The 18,825-nt window shown below is 34.9% G+C and overlaps 2 non-coding genes across 2 annotated transcripts; both read left to right on the top strand.

Moving 5' to 3' along the window:
* Positions 1-7,221: 7,221 nt before the first annotated feature.
* On the top strand, positions 7,222-7,294 carry Trnat-ugu. Its single transcript has one exon. It is a non-coding gene; the product is annotated as a tRNA-Thr (tRNA).
* Positions 7,295-11,962: 4,668 nt separating this feature from the next.
* Positions 11,963-12,035, top strand: Trnat-ugu. The gene has a single exon. It is a non-coding gene; the product is annotated as a tRNA-Thr (tRNA).
* Positions 12,036-18,825: the final 6,790 nt, after the last annotated feature.

The following is an 18,825-nucleotide window of genomic DNA, read 5'->3' as shown; positions in this document are numbered from 1 at the left end:
GCGAGTACTGTTATTTTCCAGCCACCTTCCTGCATATCTCGTTGTAAGTGCGTTTTTTTAAAGAAACGAACACCTTGGTAGCTTACATTAACTGAGTCGTGTTAACTGGCGCTCAACCGAAATAGAATTCAGAGAAATAAGAAGGGAACCAATTGTTTATCGAAAGCAATCTAACTGAAACCTAGCAATTAAATGAATACGCTACAACTCTCAGTTTCCAAATCGTATTCACATGGAAGCGGAGAAGTTGACTGAGTCACGACACAAGTTTCGTCGAAATGATTCAAATGCCGCATTGCAGACGAATAAACCTCGCCGTCTGACCAGCAACAAAAACGAAAGAATTTAATTAATTTTACCTATTCTTTTAATAACACGAATATAATAAGATCTCTATAATAACGCTTGATTTTAGAGATCTTTGATTAAAAATTCCGTTTTAACGGAAGTGAAAGAAACCCATCTGTGTTCTTCGTAAGTACAGACGATGGAAGCATGGTATTATCCAGAGCATTCATAGAGAAAAAGCAATTAGCGTTTACTTGATCTCTTTGTGCGTCTGACAACCACTGTTTCCGCTGCTATCACTATTGTGCACGGATTATATGGATAAATGAGAATCCATATGAAGCTGTTGGAGGACAATTGCGCAATAGATGCGTCACTATAAATGAGTCATTTTAAGAGGTAATCGAGAAGAAAAATCTTATTCAACGGTTGGTGTTCTTTTTCAGTGTTATTTAATAGGTGGATCACTGGTTAATTTAAATCCTTAACCTTAGCTTTAGTCTGTATTACTTCGTAGTATCTGAACGTATTGCGCATATTTTTTACAAGATTGAAGTGTGTGAGAATACAAAATTCTAATTTAATATTTAATAACTACTAAAACTTTTAACCAGAAATAATAACAGCGATCTCTCAATAAACAATCTCCCATCCACAGATTAGGAATATGCTGTTACTTAAAGAACTGAAAAATTTATCAATTTGTTTTACTTCTACTACGCAATCTTTAATTATAAGATGAATCAACCGAAAAATCTCCAGTAATCCTAATCATTGATTACCTTTGTCACGCAACTGCCGACAAAACAGTCTCTCGTGTAAATAATTCACCAGGTGTTTACAGTTTTGAATACTCTCATGTACATAAGTAGGAAACAAGCCAGTCTCAGGACGTACATTCGCATAATGCATGGCTGTATCATCCATTGCTTCCTCGAAAGCCAGTTTACCTTCATCTCATTCTATCTCCGACGAACGAATTCTCCAGTGTATTATTTCCGCGAGTAGTAATTCTGCCCTGGAACGCATTATTTCTAACGAAAGCGGATAAAATACAACTAGTCGCCGTTTAGCGGTCCGCTTTACAAGTTCTCGCGTGTTTCCGCCACCATAGCCGCGAGCCGCATGTTTGTTAATTGATGGCGAAAGCGATAAACGTTTTCTAGGAAAGAAACGATTGGCAGAAACGATCGTGTCAGATAGCAGAATACGATCGATTTCTTCCATTCTCCAGGTGTTTCACGCGATAAATTGGTAGCAACGAGATATATTGTACTATACAAAGTTCTCCGGTACTCTGTTCTCTGGTACAATCGGGCATTGTGCAAGAGACGATTCTACGTGAAAAAATAAGTCGAAAATATATATGTAGGATAAAAATTTTTCGTATGACGCATAATTTCCGAGAAAATCGAGACCGAAAATTTGCGAGTACATTAAGCTTGGCTAATTCCTTTAATTAGATTTTTAAATGGAATAAAAATATAACATTAGAATATTTCGTTAAAATAGAACAACTCGTACGTGATTCCATATAATATTGGATTATTTGTATAACAAAACCACGAAAAATATGAACAATAAATAATGAATTCAATAAATTTTATTCTTAGCTGATCGTATAACACTTTGCCAACATTTTTGTTCTTCAACGAGCACTTTTAGACAAATTTAATGCGAGTACTCGTTTCAGGTAACATATAGCAAAAGCAAAAAGAAATAGCGAGATCATTTTATAGGTAAGAAGAAAAAGAATCGGTCGATTGGCGACTTGCTAGCTCAGGATTCGTGGATAACCGGTCATTCGCGTCGTTTATCAAAAGAAACATATTTTTCAGTTTGATATTTCCCTGAGACAGGCGGAGTGAAAAAGTGAGATTCCAATGGTTTCACCAATGAACAGAACAATACAGTTTCTTATAATCTGTTTAAAACATTGACAATTTTTTTCATTAAACATAATACCTAAAACTTTCTTGTATAGAACTATGATTCTACTTATTTTATTTTAAAGTTTATTAGAGTGCTGATGACGGACAAAAATATAAATTAGGCAGCATGTTTACTAAGTTACCATGTATAGTGGGTCAATGTCAAATTTTGAGATATAATGCTTGTATGTAACATCAAAACATACCGAGAGGCAAGCTCTCTTATTATATAATCTAATGTAACAAACTTAATATAATATTAATAAAAAACTTATGCATTAGTTTAATAAGACTTGAATAACATCGAAGCCAAACTAGCTTAACGTAGAACACGAATAGGCACATACACGTAATAGCTAAGCCGGTGAACGGAAAGCAAGGTGATTCCCACAGTAGTTCGTGTGTGGTATGTCTTGGCCGATAATTAGGTATCGATTTCCACGTACCACGAGAATACCTGCAATAATCGACTTCACACGTTCCAGTATCTTCGCTCTGTTGACCGTACCTATTTACCGCGCTTTTTCGAATCGTTCTACCTCCAAGAGTGAGGAAAAAAAAAGCTGGAAAGGGAGAAAGGGAGAGAGAGAGAGTGAGAGAGAAAGGGAAGTCCATTAATCATGAAACAGGAACGGGAGAGACAGGATAGCGTCACGGAAATGAGGCAAAAATGCCGTAGAAGAGCGGCGCATAATTCGCCGGCAAACTCTCGTCCGGAAAATACTATCAAGCAAGGAAACGATTTGTGGCCCGATTATAGATTATAGCGACGATACAAGAAGTAGGAGGACGTTTGAGAACTATTCGTTGACTCAAATTATTTGACTTTTTGAGTGCACAGGGTATTTCGTTTGCCTTGGGTTCCTTAACATTATTTAATTTAAATTTACTATTTACATTTAATTTGAAAGCATTATATAACCGCGAATAACTATGTTTGAAATATTACCATTTTTGTTTCGTAATTTATATTTTGTAGAAACAATAGTTTGAACTTTAAAGAGACTCGGAGATTTTAAGAAAAGCTCGACGCTATAGCTTTCTTGAGCAAGAAACAGCGTGTACGTGAGATACAGACATTTATTTTGAAGACAATGGTAGAGGCCACATAAAGAATAAAGCCTGTAATAAAGGAAAAATGATGGCATTATCGTTAAAAAAGGAGAAAAATTATAAACACCGTGATAGGAGGCAAAAAATTCTGCAGTTATTAAAATCCACTGAGAGGACGAAAATAATAAAACACATCGAATGTTAGATACATATATTTAAATGAGAAAGGAGAAAAAACAGAGATAATTATTATGCGAATATTTACGCTACAAAAGACGTATATGCCAAGACATTTAATTTTTAATTTAATTTAAAAAAGTAGAAGATAGCTTAGTCGAATGATTAAAGATTTATGTAAATAATAAATTAGATTTGATATAATAATAAATAGTAATAAATTTGATTTATCAAAATAACATCAAATTATCTGCAAAAATACATGGTCATATACCGTATTTAATTTTTAATAAGTTTATTATTATAATGATGATTTAAATATTTCCCTACATAATTTGTTAATATACTAAATGAGTTTGCAGTTAATATTTGATGTATTATCGACTGAAACGTCTGCTTCTGCAAATTACCCTCCATGTTTAATTTTAATGATTTATTTAAAAGGAAAAATGCTTGTATGTATAAAATAAAATACTCAATTCTTTCTTTTCCTTGAAAAATAAATGTAATTTCGTCGATTTTAGAGCGTCATAATTTACTGGATGATTCGAAATTATTCAATTCTCTATACCACTGTTAGACTCACTCCAATGATCTGTTTCACAAGGTTGCGGAACATGCTTGTTACGCGTGTAACAGCAAACACGCTTGACCATGCAATTAATCCAAACTGTTATCGTCATCTACCGTGTTGTATGACAGATTCTAACACTCTGTGCATCGATTTAGGCCGCGTAATAGAGTGAGCAGCTTGTAGCAAAGTGAATGCTCTGGTGCAAACGTAATTTAGACTACAATTAGTCTTATCTTACAAATTATCTTGCACTTACTCTTGATGCTACACTTACCCTTCTTTCGTAATTACGTATTTAACTATGTACATACTTATGATATGTTTAATTTTACAAAATATGACCATTTGAATTCGCATTACAGTTTAATCTTATGTTTATAATTACAGATTTGTTGGAACACAATACGACATAAAAAATCAAAAGATAATAGTGAAAATGGTAATGCTCGTCAATTTATGATTAGCAATTTGGAATTTGTATGTATGTATGAAAAGTTGAGGAAGTTGTGTAATAATGCGCTTAATCGTGATAATTATAATTTAAAGACAATCTCCATTATCATGGTAATCTTCATAATCGCGAATGACTTGAAATTATTTTAATGATATGAAACCATTGAATATTGAATATAACAATGGTGCATGTGAAATATTTCAATGCGTGAATTCTACAAAATTATGTAATTACGTTCATATAAACTTTCTGGTGTCGGTATGATTTTAATATCGTAGAAATATTTTATTATCCCAATAAACATTCCTATTCATCTACAGTTACTACAAATATAAATTTTCCAAATGCAAAACCACAATTATCGATTTCACCATTTCAACTTCGAAACTAAGTATCGAGACTGTATGTATTTAATTTGTTGGGAACAATTGTCGCAATGCAGCATGTGATTACTTTGCATACTTCCCGTTCGATTGTGTATCGAATTATCTTAACTACTCAATCGTGAAATAGAACTGAGGTAAACGTGTGGCAGATTAATTACTTTTCATAAATTTCAGTTTAAGAGATAGCATTTCTCTTATTTTATGACATATCTGTATCTATAATATTCGATATTCGAAAGGTACATGAAAATTCTCTAATGTTTTTATTAAGGTGTCGATTGATTATAAAATGACATACTGGTGCCGGATAATTTACAATCACAGTATCATTATACGTATGTATAATGTACGTATGTTATCAGTATATTTTGTCAAATGGATCGATGCTGAGCTGTTGAAATCTTTGTATAATGAATTCGGCGGTATATAATAGAGCGTTTTCTGGACTTAATTAAATGCTAACTACTTCACGATCGTGCATTCGGTATTCAGGCCGAAAGAGCTTTTAAAATGAAAGTGATAAAAGCGAATAGAGGGGAAAAAAGCCTGACGTGACGTTTGACCCTTTTTCTCTCCCGCCATGGAAAGTTGTTGCACCTGAACAGGTCGCATATTCGCATGTATTATCCCTATTATAACTCCACACAGATACAATAAATTCTCTTTCGAACCTTATTTCCAATATTTAAAAGAAATACGAGAAATAATGTTAATAATATGTCTATTAAATGGAAATAATTCATGGAAACAGAAAATGTCAGTGCAGTGCAGACATTTTTAAAACTTTTGTCAAAAATATCTTATATACCTTACTAATAAATATTTGAGTATTGACAAAAGATTATTCATAATATACGTATTTTAAATAAATTTAATTATGAACAATTCCTGACAAAATATTGAACTTTATTTCTAAATGATTCACTTCACTGTATTAAATTTAATAACTGTCCATCACTACCGTAGGATTATCTAGGATATTTTTATTTATCGATAGATCTATTTACAATGGATTAAACAGGAAACGATGGTTATTTAACGTGGCCATGGTCAGGTAGGCCTTTTTTCAGAGTAACTATTTGACTGAAGAACCGATGACACATTGATGGGCCGCTCGGTCCATTGTAGTTTCTAGACCCTTTTGACCTGTCGACACTTAGGCTTTCTCGCAACTTTGTTTATGGTTCACCCGATATTTCTTAGGCCATTTGTCCACGATACTACAATTATTTCACTACAAAAGCAATGCGCTAATTCAGTTTATGTATTAACTATCCTTGAAGATATTGTGCATTGCTGTCGAATCTGATTTAATATGTTTAATTAAATTTTCTTTAATTTCTTGTTTACACGTTCCTAATAAAAATAACAATAACTTTGCATCTATTAAAATAGTCACGTTTCGTTGGATTTTCAGGTAATTTAATTAATTTCTAAATGATATTATTTTGACATCGTCAAAGAAATGTATCGCATCCAAAGTAATATTAATAGGAGCAAAATTACAATTTATTTCTTATTGTGTAAATAACAACTGGTCATCCGCACAGGGAGAATATCTTAATGTAACACAGGAGACTTCAAATTAACAATATTTAATAAAAATAATAACAAAAAATTCTCTAAATTTCTAAAAAAAACATTTACGAATTAACTCGATAATCCAACGAATTTAATTCTCAGATTCAAATAATTATTACCGCGGCGATTCCAGAAGTTAGAAAGGAGCAATAACAATGACTTCCCTTTTCCTTCTACGAAGCGACGAATTAAGCATGCAAATGCCTTTTCGTACCAGGTCTGACGTTTCTTTGGTGTAATTATCAAACTGTTATCTGCGGAACATTATCAGTTCCCCTTTTTCTTTATTTGATTTTAACTTAGGCAAAGGTGTGCGCAAGCAAGCCAAGCTACGCTGTCGGAACTCAAGGCAACTGCTATTATTTCCGCTGAAACTGCAGAATTTCCGTGTCCCTGGCACACTGCAGCCCGACAGAAAGGAAAATTCACATTCGAAACATCTGCGGCTGCTTTTCCTGGTCGCCGTTACAATTAACTTTTAAGAGCTATGCGACGCCAGGTGTCCGTTCGTCGACGCTAAAGAAATTCAAACGTGGATTCGCACGCGAATACTGACTAACGTGACTAGGAATGCGATTCCTTATCGGCTATTAATTAAATGAGATGTGGTTGCATTGGATGCGTGTTTTGACGAAATATCGTCCTGATGAATACGACGGAGCAATAAAATACCGCTCATATGTTGTAATAATGACATGACTCAAAAAATTTGTTAAAAGATTAAGCAATTTAACCTGGATATAGCCAGATGTGCAGAAGAAAAAAAAAATTCCAACAGCCTCCATAGCTCAGGGGTTAGAGCACTGGTCTTGTAAACCAGGGGTCGAGAGTTCAAATCTCTCTGGAGGCAAAATTTTGCACGACTACCCCGCCCTTTCATACTTTTGCTGATGGTATCGGTCAAGTAAAGTTCGCGTTAAGAAACTCATATATACTGAAACTGTACACAAATGCGGAATAAAAGGTATCACGTGGTAACAAAAATTCATTGAATGATTAATTTTTAAAAATGTATTTTTCTTTTGCAAGCTGAAAGAGAACAAATTAGGAGATTATGGGGTAGAAAAAAATAAAATAGAAATCGTAAGAAGGAAACTAGACATGTAAGGAACGACAGAAAGAAAAATACGATATTATAATAAAGAGAATGTAAAAATGTTCAGATATTTACGATTGGTGGTATATGCATGTGACAGATTGTTAGTTTAGGTGTTAAAATATTAGAACCATCTCAAATATCGTGTCCAATTATTTGCTACATTTTCTACAAAATACACCATGTGTCGACAAACTTGGCTATTTTATTTTACACCACATTATTTCCGAAGCAAAGCTGTCTATCGAGATATCTGAATAATTTACGTCACATTATACGAGGTGGGCAACATTTAAATAGGATAGTCAGAGGTAAAGATGTATCGTTCGAAACTCTGGACATAAGTGGGAAACGGATATATCATTCCTTGGTAAATTTACAAGATAGCAATAACGGTGGGCGTGCTGCTGCGAACGACCCTGTTCTAACGTGAACGGGAACGATGTATTTCGAAATTCCCTATAATTTCTACCACGTATCGTTGAATATACGATGCCTTTATATTACCGAGCAAACCGGGCTCGGGACACGGAGCATTCTCTCTCTTCCAACAATGCTAAAGCACTTTGTGCGCGGGGCTGACTTACAATTCACCCCTCCGCGGTCTTTGTTGCACGAATTTATCGATTTCTTACCCCGATACCTGTTCGATATCGTTCGAACGTCGAGAAAGTCGGTAAAAAGCCACCATTAATTTACGAGCTATAAAGGGTCATTGTTTTACCACCGAATAAAAGCCCAGAAGAAATTTCGAATGCTTGCTGAAAGTCCAAGAAAAAGGACGATGGTTCCTTAACTGATCACTCTCTTTCCTCCATTGAGTTTGATAGATAGTAATTAAAAGGTTTTCAAAGATTGTGGAGTAACAATTTAGAGGATACGGCGAGTTTAGACCTGTAATTTCTTTTCGTAATTGTCCTGAAGGAAACCTCAACTCGAAGTGAAAAATACAATTACCTTTTGAGCCATATCACAGCTTTCAATTCAATTATCAATTAATACATACCAGGAAAAACTGCTCGGAAATAATCTCACGAGTAAAAGGAAAAACGTATCAAACTCGCGAAACCGATCACAAAAATATAATTGAATCACATCGACGAAATTGATACATGGAGAAGCGGAGAATAATGAATATCGAGGATAGTGTGACGTTCAAAAACATTTCGGAATTCGTTTATCGTAATAGATGGGATAAATTCGAAAACGGTAAGAGTTAATTTAATAGGAAGTACGTAACGCAGTTTGAGAATCCAGAGAGAGAGAGAGAGAAAGAGAGAGAGAGATAGAGAGAGAGAGAGAGCCAGCCCCAGTTTTCCAGTCGACCCGATGCCCGCATACCGTGGCCCCTGATACGTGGTTAGAAATTAAAGCGAAATTCGCGTTAGCTTCCCTTCCACGCGGTCGGAAACGAAAGATTCCCTCGCACCATCCGGCTGATATTAGTCTAACGAAGCTGTAGTCAGACCGGCAGTAGAAGCAAAAGCAAAAGCACTCGGTGTATTCTCGGTGACGAAGTCCAGAGAAAATAAAGGGAGTCACGATTCTCGGTAAACCGCTTAATTTGAATTCCCAAATTTCGTACGAGCCAAATTAAAACCGCATGCATGCCCGACCGATGAAAAACTCATCAAAGAGTTTGGGGTTACGTGACTGATCAAGTCGTAGTTACTGGATGAATCGTGATTTTGACGAGTGGATTTCACTCATGTTTGGAAGTGTTTTCCACTTTCGTTTATTTTTTTCATTTTAGTTAGATTCTGCTGGATCTGTGCGAAGGATGAAAATTAAACTGGTTTGATAGAAAGAGAGAGAGAGAGAGAGAGAGAGAGAGAGAGAGATTGCTCAGATTTTCGTGTTGTAAGATACGGATAGAATCTATATCCTTAACAAATCATCAAACAATCAAACGAACGACTTTACAGCCTTAACAAATCAACTGGCACCGTTACTATCTCACAATCGTTAACACTTACCTTCTTAAATCTTGCAATCTCAAAATCATAAAATTATAATCGTTAATATACCTCTTCCTAGATTTCATTTTTCAACATGTTCCAAACCTCGCAAAGGAAATCGCATAAATTCGCGTATTGCGTGTTATAAAACCTTCACCTTATCAAACGATAAAAACCTGTGACACGCGACGACCCACGATGGAAGCGGATACACGTCGTATCCTTGGCCGTATCTAGACATATTCATAGATCCGGAATTCAGCGGTCGAATGTAGAGAGCGTGTCCTCGCGTGCGGAACGATTTCCATCGGACGGTGCATTAGGGCCAAGCCAGAAACGTTTGTTGATTTTTCCCCGTCGAAAACGACGACGATTTGTCCGCAAACATTTGGTTTCCCCAAGCTATGGCTCTCTACAGATCCGTTCGTTCCCATTTTTCCTTCCGAGCCCAGCAGCCCTGCTCCCTTTCCTTCCTTCCTTCCTCCCTTTCCCTATTGTGCAACAACAGCAACGCCGTTTATGTTTACACCTGTGTGTTCGTTGCTACGTGTATACGCGGGAATGCACCGATTAAAGACAAAAATGGAGCACAGGTACACGCTTTGAATACTTGCAGACATTGTGCAGAGCACGAACCATATGTCGGCTATTTGGACAGAAACTGCGACTTGTTTCGAGGAACACGCCACCACGTTTATCAAATTAAACATTCACGGCACATCGTTGGAATGACGCTTATTTTCTTCTTCTTCGTCGTCGTCGTGGTCTTCCTCTTTTTAAACAGTTTGAATGTGAACTTTGCTCAAGTGAGATTACAAGAGTAATACCAACATTGACATATCTTTTTTTAATCATCCAGTAATGACAAAAAATGTTTTTTTAAAATGTAGAGAGATACGTACAGATTTAACGCTTAATACGTTTAACAAATAAATTGTTATTGATACTTCAAACCACTTTAATTAACAAAAATAGAATTAGAAACACGATTCAACAGCTTTTTAATCATCCCTTCTAAGAAAACCTGAAGCTTCAAAGGCTTGGAGGGTTTCGTCACCCTCGGTTCTAGAAACAGAAAGACACTTGAGGGTGCCATAAATTAAGCCCTCTCTCGTACTGCGTCGTGGTTTAGCAGGCCCCAATGGTTTTGCGATTGCGATGCCTAGGATACTTTTGCATTCCTTGTATAGTCGTTAGCGTGGATAAACGTCAGAGTATTATACAAGTATCTTGACCTTTTCAATAAATCTTACTGTTAGTGTTTTAAACAAACTATGTATTATATTAGTTTGCTTCGAAAAATTATATTTTGGCCAGCTTATCTAAGATTTGGCCCACCGTACGACATGGTCGAGGTATTTAAGTCTTTCTTAACTTTCGTTACGAATTTTCACTCATGTAAACTGAAATAAATCTCCATCGAGGTTTCAAATGTTTATGAAAAATAAATGAAAATTTCGAAAAATCCTTTTACTTGTAGAATCTGTTTTCACTCGAAAGAGTGGCATGTTATGGATGACGCATAGCGTATGCATAATAAATCACGGCCGCGCGTTGGAATTCGCTTAAATAACACTATTACCAATGAATGCCACAGTTACCGTATAATCATGTAATTAGATAATCGCTAACAAAATCGATGTACAATTTGCTTGATGCATTCGCCATCAGTCCACTTACAATTTTAATTGTTAGAAATTGTGTGTTTGTCAATCAGGAATACACATGAATACTAATTATGCCTGATTTAATCGACAATTTCTTATTTCATAATATTAACGCGGAAATTAATTCTGAAATACTATTGTCTCGATGACTACTTCATACAAATAAAAATAACACTTTGATCAGATATGGAACCATGTACATAAGGTCAGCGTAATGTATGTAGGTAGATAAGAATCGCATGATGGCAGAAATTCATACTGATATTCTTATCTTATGAATAAGTTTGAATGAAATGTAGATGTAATTAAAAAATACTTCTATGTCCATCTATCAAAACTACATGCGAAGATTAATCATTTTTTATTTCATAATATTTTTGATTGTTTTTTGATTTTATATAATATATAATAAATTGATTTATATAATAGGATAAGTGACCTTAAAATATACAAATACATATCAAGATGTAAAAGATTAATGAAATAAGAACTGCAGCCTAATCGAACAGGGAACTATAAATAGAAAATAAATAAGCATATCAGACAAAGTGTTATGAATAAGGCTGCATTATTCGTTACGTTCCCATTACATAATTAATTTCAATGACTATTACACGACAATATTAATCATTTGTAAACTAGACTTTTCAGAAGATTTCTTTCCAGTTCTGCACAGTATTATGTTTCAAGCATACGTGGAAGTAAAATAAGAATATTCATAATTATTTAACTTCTAACTGTAAATATTTCATGAAACGTAACTTTCTTCTATAATGCCAAAAGTTGGAGGAGTGTGAGCCTCCATAGCTCAGGGGTTAGAGCACTGGTCTTGTAAACCAGGGGTCGAGAGTTCAAATCTCTCTGGGGGCAATTTATTTTTTTTCTTCTTTAATATCCATTTAAAACATTATTAAATAAATAAAACATATTTGCAACATAAAAAAAGGCTATGAATTTATAATTCTATATACAAAAAATATTTTTCTGCAATAATAACAACCAAACAAGCAAAAAAACATTTCTATTGTCTATACCATATAAAAATCGAATAAATACATGATTATATATTTTACGATATAGTTTATTGCCATCGAAACACTAAATAAAACGAGTAATATAAATTCGCGTATTAATACATACAGTTAGCTTTATGGAATTGTCACAAAAAATCGTTACAACGACGTGTTACTAGCTCGAAATTAAACGAAATTTATAGAAATTCAAGTCAGGAGTTTATATACAATATTAATGTTTTTCTGAATAAGAACAATCGCGCGTGCAAATATTTGTAACGGTTCAATGAATTTCTCACTGTCCTCGTAGGAACTCTTCATCCTAAACCACTGGTGCTTCGCTATCGATCACGACGATAAAACGTGTGCAATCCACATGTGGACAAAATATTTCCCGCCGCTGTGTATTACTTTCTTATACGAACTTATTGGACGTGTGGTAAAAATTGTGTCTTTGTTCAACTGGAGACCATTACACCTTATGAATCGTTTCTTCATAAATCAAGAATGAGTAAAAGGATCTAATAATCGTTTGAAGCGTAATAAATATAGTTTTTATTGAGATCGTAAAATAATATTAATATGTAATTTAATACTTCTGAATTTGGAATGATTTTTATTTCTCTATTAGCTTTTCTTATTATATAAAATAAATTTTTTTACCTAAAACTTTTATAGGACAACAATGGGACGAAAACCAACGAACAGAAATAAAATTACATTAAGTAACTGAATTAGAAAGAAACATTACATAATCGAAATGAAATCGTAAAACTGCCACTTCGTTCGTTACATTATTATAATTTTTCAACGACCACAAATGACTTTGCTCTCATTTCTTTTTCACATTCATAATTTGCGATTTTTATTTAAAGATAGTTTTTATTAAACCAACAACGTCGTGTCATTGTACAAATAGTACTTTCATGATTCGATGATATCACGTCCTTGTTGAAACAATTCGCGACAACGCGAAATTGAAACTCGACGACGTCACGCGTCAGTTTCGTTGCATTTAAGCGTTCTACTTTCCTGTCGTCGTTCATTTAGATTTATAGAAGTGCATTGACTCGGTGAACTCTTGAACCTCTACTCGTACGTCTTCGTCCCGAGTCTAGTTGGAGAAAAAGAGTCCTTCGAAGAAGAACGCTTAGAAATAGAATAATAGAAAACACGATATCCACGCGTTTCGTTTCGCCGATAACAAACGATGCTTGTTTAAACTATCAAGCAAGAGTAATGAGAATTTCGTCCCCGCCAGCCGAAGACACAGCGTAGAGGGAGAGAGAGAGAGAGAGAGGCTGGTCTGTTTGCTTTAGCAACTGCTTTGATCTAAATAGGTTCGAGGGACCAGCGAGTTGAAAAGTAGCTCGCTTTACTTCCCGTTTCTGGTAAATATTAATTTATGGAAAACTGAAGCCGGCCGAATGGAAAACAAAAGACCTCCTGCCTCGTTAAAATTTACTCTCTGTTCTCCGGGCAAACGGATTTATGCATCTGAGGATGATTTTCGTGTCAACTTTGTTTTTTCACATCTACAGGAATAAAGAAGTTCCTCGTTGTAGAAGTTAACTTTTTCCCATTTTCTCAATTTCGAATCTACAAATATAAAGAAGAATACGTTCATCTGCTCGAGAAATGAATGACCAAAATATTATTGATAGAATTGGAAAGGAAAAGAAGTTAATTGTCGGTATAAAAATGCATTTTTAAATCATAAATTATTAATACGGTATTGGTCAATTTTTTAACAGATCATTGAAATTTATCACTTTGTGATTTTATAAGAAAATTTATTATCTCGCGTCTCAGCTTTCCCTCGGCAAACATTAAAAAGTACAAGAAGTGAAAGTTATCAAAATATTGCAAATATAGGACCTCCAAATGAAACAAGAAAGAAATACATCTGTGAGACAGAGAAACGTAATATCAGTGTAAGTAACACGAAATAGGAAGAGAATTAACACCCATGAATTACTGGCCAAAAGCAACGAATAGAGCTTACGAACGACACACAAGCAGACACGTTCCATCTGACCGTGTGTATTATCTATTGGTTAAATTATCGATTTCCGTTGCATAGCAGCCTTCAGGCAAACGATAGGAAATGTGTCAAAGCAATTTCACAATATCCCATGCGAGACTGTCCGACAATTTATCGAAATGTTCCGAATCTCTTGGTAAATTGATCATGCCTACCGATGATTTATCTTTCACCCATCTAATTCAACGTTCGCGACAAGTTCGACGTTAAAACAACAATTACGATACGCTTAATCGGGGTGAATATGTGAGTCAACTGATTGAAAGAATATTCTCCTTTCTAAATTCTCCAGAACTTTGTAATAAAATTTCATTTCCCACATCAATTTATATTTTAATTTATTTCCAAATGTTCAACGACAAAAATTTACTTAAGTAACTGATCGAATTCGATGTTGCCCAATGCAACTCCGCTTTCCTCTCTCATTTTTCATCTCTCTGTTGCAAATTCTTGCATGCAGTTAATTATAATTTGCACGCGAGTGGCGCGCAAAAAGATAAATCATCGAATTTTAATGAAAGCGGATGACAGGCCGCGTTGAAAACTTCTTACGGAAGGTACCGCGATGTTATTAATTTACCAAAGACAAATTACCCTGTCTCTGGCAACAACCTGTTAAGTTCGCTGTCGCGACTTCGCCTGTTATATCAAGATCCATGAACAATTTGCAGCTCCGTAACAGGTCTTATAATTACCTGAATGCCGCGCATCGCTACACATCATTGGTACACATCGCGCGTGATAGTCAACCAAATATTGTCAATAAAGATCGACAGTATGCGATATCGTGTAATCGAATACGTTATCAAACAAACTATCAACGGGGTATCCCAACGTTTACAAATGGGAATGAAGATACAAAGGGAAACTTTGATTTCAGCACGTTCAATAGCGTGGTATAGTCCTTTCTTCAAAAGAAAACCACATTCAAGACGTAATGAAACAATTTTCTATCTTTAAAACTACGTCTCAATTCGAATCTTTAAAACTATCATATTCCAATTAAACCATCGTAAAACTATCTGAATACATGGAATCCGGTTTCCCTCGATCCGTAAAATAAGCTTCTTTCGCTTACAAAGAACTCGAGGACGTAAAAAGACCTACGAGGAACAAAACCGCAATAAAAGAAGGAAATCCTCTCACGAAAAGGCGGAACTTTATGCAAATTCGCATAAATCTCCCAGCAATCCGGCCTCTAACGAGTTCATTTCCAATCAGATCGTCACTGATTTTCGTTAACTCCCGGTACATTACTGAACAAATAAGGAAGAATTCACGCTCCCTTCATCTCTTTCCACTATTTTCATCTGACCGTGTAAATTACACGACACAACCAGCGAATATCATCCCACGTATCCGAGTCTCGCCTGAGAAACCGCTAGCTTTCTGCCCAATTATTTTCGTATCTCTGCCAGCTATGACCGCTATCCGTCCGTATCCCTCTGCCCTCACTCTTGCGGCTGGTCGTGGACCACACGTGTCCTTGTATCCATTCCCAACTACCTTTCACCTGGATATCACATTCAGGAAATGGGAAAACCATAATGGCCGCTGAAATGCAACCTCGGAAAATGTCTACGGCTATATGTGCCTCGTCCCGTTTCCGACGCTATATCTAGACCGAGTGTGGAACACTCGGCATGTACAAAATTGAAAAGTCTACAAGGTACGTAACAGGCGAGGCGGACAATTCGAATCCAGCCAGATTTATTCGTAGTTACAAGAATATAATCAGAGAATTACGGCGCAAACATGCTCTTCAAGGAATACGAGCGAAGAGTGTCTGTAGGTGACTACATGGTGATGCTAGAGACGATTATTTGATGAATAAGTGAAATTTCATTTGCCAAAAAATATCGTAGTCAATAATTAATTATTAATACGATAATTTTGCACAATAATTAATTTATCATCTAATAATACTAAATACACCTTCTTCCATAAGAATTTTACATTTTCCGAATGCGTGTACTATTTTATGGATTTCAAGAGAAAATTCGCGCTATCGCGTAAACCATCGATGAACCATATAATGCTATGTAATACGTTATCGTTGAGTAGTACTTGGTCATTTTTGATAGAATACAACTTCCACGCAACTTCCCGTAAGCTGCTATTACAAATTCCAAAAATTATCATTTTGAAAGGATATCATTCTCATATCAGAAACAGAAACGTATTCAATGCATACAGAAGTCTAATATAAAGGAGAAGAACGGAACACGTAGGTGACAGTAATAGCGGGAATTCGTATTATCGACTGCGGTCCCAGTAATCGATTCACGGAGAAGAATCGCGTCCTCCCTTTATCGGGGGCGTCAGCGTTTCGCTCGCCACGCGGCGTTGTGCATCTCTCTTCATGCATCGCAATGTATTGCTGCACTGCATTACGCAATATGTCACAGTCAGGTCATACGGGTCAACACGCCAAAGGAACACCGTCTCGAAGTTTCTAAAGCGTTCGAACTTCTCGATAAATTGGCTCTACGGGATGAACATACCGTCGCGTGAATAATAATTATATTCTCTCCATAGAATTTAACCCCTTGTTCTTTATCTAATATCAGATTCATCTACCGAACTGGTGCAAAGTATTCGAACAAATATTTTCTCTCTGAACTAAAAGTATCCGTTACATTACACAATTGTTATGTATATTATCTACGATTATGTCGAAGAAGAATTGTGTTTAGTTAACGCTTAATATGAATAACGGGACGATATGTCTCAAATATGTCTCAAATGGGAACAATAAATAGACATGTAAAAATTGTTTCTAAGATTAAGTAATAGATCTATCTTATCTCTTACTTATAATCGAAATAACACGCTCAATTGGCGGTAGATGTATATGCGTAATTAATTAAGAAATCCTGAGATATCTTGTGTACATATAATCCGACCGAAACGCAATTTCTTTAATTGGTTGCTTTAACTAATAACGAAAAACGGGAGATGGATGCCGTGAAAAGAAGTTCTTTCGAAAGTTTTCAGACAGATCTGCGATCGCGTTTAACAGCGACGAAACTTTTACATTCGTACTTCTTTGAACAGTTGGAAATAAATCCACGGATAGATACATGATCCGGTGAAATCTTAACTTCCCTGAAATTGATAAGAGCATTTGTGCTATCGAATTTACAAAGATATCCGCGATTCTTTCAAGGTTACCATGGAATAGGGCATGTTGTGACTTCACAAAATATTAATTTCTGGCCAAAATAACTTCTAATTATTATCTTATTCATTATCTAATTTATATTTCTTATCAACATACTAATTTCTAATAAAATAATTTTTAATGAAAATGATGTGCGACTAACGACTGAAAATAAGAAAAATAAAAATATGCAGACTTTTCCGCGAGAAACTTGTTTTACGTGAAATGAGCCTTAGCTATAGCGGCTAAACGACCCGAAACGACAAAATGCATAACAAGCAGGCAAGAAAAATAATCAACGTCCACTCGTAAGTTCTTTGGCAAGATGGTTTTAGAAATTCTGCGTATAATCGTGCAGCAGATTCTCGAGGAATGTTCTAAATCTAGAATTTTTAATGTTTCACTCTTTTAAATGTACGTGTTTAAATAAGATAGTAAAGATATATAATATTAATAAATATAGGTATTCCAATTTTCATCCTCTATTTAAAGAACTAAAAAAAAAAAAAAGGAAAACTAAAAGAATACTGCAGAGTTAATACAGAATAAAATAAGAGTAAAAGTACTAATTAAACCGCGAAACCATAAACCATTAAGTAGTCTGTGAAATCAAAACGGATATTAATTTATACGTAGATGGTCGAAAAGTGATCATCTACGAAAATAAACCACTCGACAGAGCTAAGGACCAATTCTAGCCATTCTTCATCAAACATGAACGACTCGACTCAAGAATCAAGTATATAAAGTTTTGCATTCATTATCGTGATTTTTCATCCCCTTTCTGGCATGTAAATAGATGCATCTTTGAAAAGAGGCGAATCACTTTACAATTTCATAGCACGAAACAATCATCTGTGTATAATAAGGCCTAAGTAATTTCTGTATTCGCATCAAGAGACACGAGTGGTTTCTGAAATTATGGAAATAATCATTTAAGAGAGTCTTGTCTGAGACACGTGACGGGGTGCATTGAGAATTTCGCAAATAATCGATCGTTTAAAACTAGATGAACACTTTCAGCAAATAGACGTGGAACATTTGTTATAAAAATTCTCATTGTTTGATTGATTATTTCGTTTGTTTCATTTCTTCTGAATATTTTATCTCTCTCGTGAATATTGTATCGTATAGCCGTTCAATGAATTTAAATTATTAGTGTGGTAAAATAATATGCTTCATCCAATATTACAATATTGCTAATATAATATCTTATGTATATTAGTTTAGTATCAATATAATATTGTTTGCATGAAATTCTATAAAAACGTGATTTTATATTATTTCAAGGGAAAATCATTCTTCGAGAAAAGTTTTAATTAAAATAAATGGTTTTGTCGACCAGAAAAATTTAATGAAGCCAACAAAGTAAAATTGAAATATTTTTATTATAGCTTGTTTGAAAATACCAAAGTAACCAAACAAAATATGATTCTGTGA

The sequence above is a fragment of the Bombus pyrosoma genome, linkage group LG3, assembly GCF_014825855.1.
Source record: "Bombus pyrosoma isolate SC7728 linkage group LG3, ASM1482585v1, whole genome shotgun sequence".
NCBI lineage: Eukaryota > Metazoa > Arthropoda > Insecta > Hymenoptera > Apidae > Bombus > Bombus pyrosoma.
Note: the sequence above shows the minus strand (reverse complement) of the source record. Positions and strands in the feature narration are given on the sequence as shown.